This window comes from Hylobates moloch, unplaced genomic scaffold (genome assembly GCF_009828535.3).
Source record: "Hylobates moloch isolate HMO894 unplaced genomic scaffold, HMol_V3 SCAFFOLD_14, whole genome shotgun sequence".
NCBI classification, from domain to species: Eukaryota; Metazoa; Chordata; class Mammalia; order Primates; family Hylobatidae; genus Hylobates; species Hylobates moloch.
In genome coordinates, this window is record NW_026652289.1 from 66,539,566 (window position 1) to 66,545,565 (window position 6,000).

The window sequence follows — 6,000 nt, forward strand, 5'->3', positions numbered from 1 at the left end:
TCCTAAACCCTAATTTCACTTAAAACTACTCTAGAGAACAGTGTTTGGAAAAACCTGAATGAGTCAGCAGTAGGTGAATTAAAAACTACATATATAGCCTATGCCTGTACAGAATACCCCTAGTAACTCATTCAACAGTGTCAAGTTGTTAAAAGTTCGCTTTCTCTTTGGAGGTAGAAGCCCCACATCAATGCCAAAAAGAGACACCCTCTAATACTCTTTGGAATCTCCCTGATAACTTAAACGGTTACAAAGGCAGAAAGAAACCAGTGGCTTCCCCAATCTGAAGAGACCTGTTTCTGTGATTAAGGTACTCCCTCTAAGACTGGAAACTTAAAACGGATTGAGGCTTTCTGCAACTGATTTCTCTTCTAAATTAGCTATGCTAATTTTGGAAAAATGTATCTTGGGCTCTGGGTGTTTTCCACTATTCTAGTGCTCAATGAAAAAAAAAAAAAAAAGGCATTCGTGTAGGCATCCCTCTTCTCTCAAGGCCACTTGTCACACCCACCTCCATCCTCTGATTTTGCATAGAGGTCCCAAATAAGCAATCAAGGTAGGTAAAATCTTGGCTGACATTCATATCGGGGACACTTTTGCAGGCCCTTCATGAAATGAATCAGGGAAAGAGCTGCCTAACACCTAACATCTCCAGGCACATCTCCCACAGGAGAGCCTCTCCCCTCCCTCTGCACACCTAACCCCCAACCCCAGAGGTTTCTGTAGTCCCTTCTAGCCTCTTCAATGAAGAAGACCCGAAGTGCCGACAAGACATCAATACTATGACATCATTTCGGAAACACTCCAAGGAGAACACGTTCCTGCTATTGGCTGCCTGTAGGTCGGCAAACACGCCCGTGCCTTGTCCCGTCACAAAGCAGAGGTCACAGTCTATTTCAAAAAGTAAAGATTCCCCACTCCCGCTTCCCCCTCACTCCAGAGAGGTCGCTGCCTCCAAGCTTTGGAGAAGGGAGGTCAGCGTGCAACCTTACAATGCCACAACGCAACACACCCAGGTACTATTAAAGGAAAAGTAAGTGGTACTTACAGCACCAGGGCAATTTACGTGTATTTTGGGGTCCACTTCTCCAAGACATCATCCCTACCCAACCGTCTTTAATTATGTCTTTGGCAACGCCAACACTTCAGTTCATTCCTCTCTCATCTTCTGGAAAGAACCAGAAGTTTTCACTATGAAACACACGAATTCTGGCCTAAGTTGTCCCAGCTCTTCACGGACAGCAAGAATCCAAGTTTCCCCACGCGTCACCTTAAGCCCCAACTTATGGAAACGCCCTCCTTTCCTCGCCTCCACGAGCTGCGAGAGCAGAACACGCAGCCGCGGGCGCTACTGCTGTCGCCGCCAAAGCCAAAGAGGAGACTGGAAGCTCAGGCTGGTCGGTGGCCTCGGGGCGACGACAGGCCAGGCCCTGGTCCGGATCCACGAACCAAGGCGCCTCCTCTCCCCCAGGAAGTGAGCTACCGCGCCCCTCGGAGCAGCAGGCGAGCCTGGGCACCGGGAGAACGCTCTACACTCGGCGCCCAACCCCGGGACGCCGCCAAGCGCACGGCTCCGGCTGAGAGCCGGGGCAGCGGTAGCTGCGTGGAAGAGGGGCGTGTTCCCTGAGCCTCGGAGCCCCAAGCCCGGTCCAGGCGGGACAGAGGAAGGCGGCAAGCCCAGCACGCTGTCCGTGACGGCAGCTCTCGGCCCCAAGCCCCGCTGGCTGGCGTGGCGACGCGCTGTAGTCCGCGCGCCCTTGCGGGGACTCAGCAGTCGTGCGCGCCTTGCGCGGCCGCCTCCGCGCCTGCCTCGGCGCGCAAACTTTCCCGGCGACAACCGATCAGGCCTCTCCGACTGGGGCGCGTGGCCCTCCCTGGGACCCAGAAACTGCTCGCCCCCTCCCCTCCGCAGTCAAGACCCACTGAAAATATGGCGCCCTCGAAAGTCGTTCCTCGGTCCCCTCAGGGATCCCGAAATACTCATCTCCAGGTCCCTCCAGCTTCCATTGGGCGCAAAATTTCAGCTTGTGGGACCGAGGAAGGAGAGGCAGCCGCTGAGTCTGTGTGAGGCCAGCCGCACTGGATGCAAAGCCTGTCCCCGCTCTCGGCCCGGCACTGCCCCTGTCGCTCAGCGGCCAGCAGTTCGCCCGTGGCGAGATTGCCAAGTAAAGGGCAGTCGTGGGATCGGCAGGTCTGAGTGTCCGGCAGTGGAGAAGGAACTCCGCACTGGCGGGCTGTCTTAGCCCAGAGCCTCGGCGGGAGACTTGTTTGCAAAGTGGCGCTGGAGTCCCGGCGGCCAGTGCTGGAATGAAGCCGCTCCGCCAGCGCCAACTCTCCTGGCGCGGGGGCCCGGCTGGGGTCGAGGGGACACTCTATGCAGGCGGGGCCGCTTTTCAAAGCCCAGTTACCGGAAACCCAGCGAGAGCCCCGGAGGGGACTGGCTGCCCACCGCCAGGAATCCACTCTCTGGCGCCGGCTGCGAGGCTGTTTGCAAACCGCTGCCCCCGGGTCCAGTGCAGTGAAACATACATGTGCAATAGACAGGTGCATTAATTTCATTTTATTTTTATTTTCCTGCAAGAAGCCCTCCTAGACCATCAAATCTGGGAGCTTTACGGGTTTTTCCTGAATTGGCATCACTCACGAGAAGGAAAAGGGAGGAAAAAAAAAACCCCACATTTTCCTTCTGGAGAGGGGAGGGAAAAGACACGAGAAATTCATGCAACGTGCATGCAGCTGGAGGAAGAGGAAAACCCGAGTGAGCCGTGCGCCTTACCGGGGGATGCATTTACTGTCTCATTGCAGAGCGCCTGCCCGGGAGTGCAGCCCGCGTCCCCCCGCGCGCTGGGCGACCACTCCGCTCCCGCAGCCGCCTCAGCCGCTGCCGCCGCCGCTGGCTCCGGGCGCGGAACAAGAGCCGAGGGCGAGCGCGAGCGCACTGCCCGCGAGCGCTGGGAGGGCAGGAAGCGCGTCATCATTCGGGGACGGCGCGGCGCCGGTCTGGCCGCGGCGCCGCGCGGCACCGGGTTTGGGCCGCTACTGAGGCTCAGGCGCCCCTCCTGGGTTTCTTCCCACGCAGGGTGATGCTGAAAGGGTCTGCGAGGGAAGGTGATGCACCGGCCGAGCCGTCACGGGGAAGGGAGGCTCTGGGTGACCCCGGCTTCCCAGAATTGGGGCTCTGCTGTGTAAAGGGGATGACTGGAGGACACAGCGTCATGTGGGCTGGGGCCCCTAGGTCCGCATAGTGCCCTCTCGGGACCACTGGCCAGGTCCTGGGGGAAGCGAGGTGTGGCTGACTGGAGGGCCGTGGTGGGCGGTGGGGTCCTGCTGCGAAGCGGAGGGCCGTGACCCCAGGCGAGCCTGCTCCTTTCAGCACAAGAACCCTGAAACCTTGCTGGTCAGGGGTCACTTAGGAATTTAGAGAACGACTATAGGGATGAGTGGCGGTAGGGGCGTGCTCTGTTGATAAGAAGAAAATAATTCACTCCTGCTTGCCATGCCCTGAATAAAGTCAGTTATATACCTCTTACATTTACAGTCATTATTAGTAAATACTGTAAATACCATGGAACAATGTGAAGGTTATTCAAGGGGGTGAGGAGACAAAACACTATGTACCGTATGGTCCCATTTTTAAAAACTGTGATTTGTGGAGAAATAAAAGACTGGATAGATAAACACCAATAAGTCTCTCAGTGATTGGTGGAATTGTGAGTAATTTTACTTTTTTATTTATCTGTAAGGGACACATTAGTAATTAAAAAAAAAAAAAAAAAACAAGAATTAGCCATGACCCCTTTACTCCTAGCACTTTGGGAGGCCAAAGCAGGAAGATCTCAAGCCCAAGGAGTTTAAGATCGGCCTGGGCAATATAGCGAGACCCTATCTCTACAACAAAAAATTAAAAATTAGCCGGGTGTGGGGGCGCATGCCTGTAGTCCCAGCTACTGGGGAGAATGGTGGGAGGATCGCTTGAGCCCTGGAGCTCGGGGGCTGCATGAGCGGTGATCCTACCACTGCACTCCAGCCTGGATTACAGAGCGGGACTCTGTCTCAAAAAAAAAAAAAAAAAAAAGGAAAGACGACATTATTTCCATCCCAATACAGAATGACCAGGAAATAGGTAGCAAATCTATCTATTCAGTTACTCAAATGGAACTGCTGGCAACTTTTTAGTGTTTCTCAGAGAAAGAAACTGCTGTCACCATAAACCGGAGAGTGAATTGATTTTGTAAATTGAAATTATTTTGAATAAGTCCATTGGAACATTGGATAAGGCTGGACATTCTGTGAGAACAATACCCTGTCCTTAACCAGGCCGATGAACCGGATTGTATCATAACAGCAAAGATAACCTTAGGGTGCAACTTTGTAACTTATTGCAGAAAATAAACTGTAAAGCTAACAAAGTATACATTATCAATGCACAGTGAGAGAACCAATTACTTGGCAACTTGAGAAAGTTCTAAAAATTGCAGGGCACAATTTCTCATTGTACAGGTGAAGTATTTTTGTTCACCACACCTTTTTAAATATTCACCAGTCTGACAGAATAACTAGTGGTGGCAGCAAGCCACCTCAGGGGTTGATTAAAAAGTACATGTTTATTGATTTCTGTACAAGCCTGGTAATAAGCTCACTAAATTAATGCCACCTAAATTGTTCCTTGGTTTACTAACAAAGAATAACCATATTTTTATGGTCCAAATGCCAGGTTTACATAACAGGCTCATCAAGGAGAGGAAAAAATGGTTGCAACTAAAGTGATTTTCCCCTTCCACTTAGTCCTCCTTTCATAGGGCCCAATAGCTTCCTATCAAGCATCTCAAAATCTTTCTGACACCTGGATTTCAAGATTTTCCATTACTTAATGCATCCCCCTGAAAGTATCCCCACACATTTCCACTACCCATCAGCGGGATACCATTCAGTATTAGAAGCTACATTCCATGAGAGCAAGAACCTCATCTGTATCTCTGTGCCTGAAGGAGCCTGGCACATCGTATTTAATAAGTACTCAATAAAAACCTGCTTTATGAAAATAGCCTTATTTGCTCACTACCTATTTTACTAGTTCCTGAGATATTTGAAAAGTTATCTCTCCTATTAGAGTGTCAGCATAATTCTGGGATGCTGAGATCCTGTAGAGTTATACCCTTGGTTTGGTTCAGTTACTTTTCAAAGTTCTAGCTAAATCCTAAGGCATTCACAAGGGTGAGGTGCAGGTGTCTGAATATTTGTGCATTAATAACCCAAACAGCACTATTGTGTGGCTTTCCAAGGTCAATTAAATTCTTTCCCCCAGTGAGAAAGAGCATCAGCCTTAGAACTCAGCTTTAGTTCTAGCTTCAAACCAATTGGCTTTGGACACTTCTTAATTTTACAGCTCCTGGTTTTTCTAACCATTCTTAGGGCTCCAAAAACCATTTACTGTTTTTTTTAGAGAAATCAAATAACCATTCTACGTCCTAGCATTATATTTTTCAAAAATTTCCCCAGTAGAAGTAAAAGCAATTTTACCAGTAACCTTTACTAACTTTTCTGAAATTGAGATGCCTCCCTAGACCTAAAAAGAGTTATTTCTAAATTTAGAGTCAGCTACTAGTAGTCTCTGTCTTTATTCAGAGTGATCATAGTTCATTGTAGACCAGCAAAAAAAAAAAAATCTAACTTTTTTTAACAAGATTGCATTTTGGGGCTTCGTCTCTACCCAGCAGAGGAAAACAGGATGGGAGATAAAATATTCCATCTAAGCAATTTCTCAAGCCTTTACAGCCTCTTACTTCTGCGCAGCATCTTAAATAACAAAATAAATACACTTTGTATGAATAAAGAGTGGAACATTTGGAGAGGTAAGTCAAAGAGATAGCTTCCAAGTCACTTGTAATAAATATATCTGGAACGAAAAATCATTTTCTTCACAAGTTAGATTTGTAATTACCAAATTAGACATTGCTTGGTGCTAAAGAGCTGGATGCTGAGAGATTGCCCCTCTCCTCC

At 49.5% G+C, this 6,000-nt stretch overlaps 1 protein-coding gene and 1 pseudogene across 2 annotated transcripts in view; one reads left to right on the forward strand and one right to left on the reverse strand.

The window, feature by feature from the left end:
* Window positions 1–2,888, reverse strand: part of TLN2 (talin 2) — a 465,831-nt gene extending 462,943 nt beyond the window's left edge. For both annotated transcript variants that reach the window (XM_032174074.2, XM_032174073.2), the window contains exon 1: window positions 2,777–2,888. The gene's annotated coding sequence lies outside the window, so the exon portion shown is untranslated. The remainder of the gene's footprint in view (window positions 1–2,776) is intronic.
* LOC116481586 (uncharacterized) lies at window positions 783–1,581 on the forward strand (annotated as a pseudogene).
* Window positions 2,889–6,000: the final 3,112 nt, after the last annotated feature.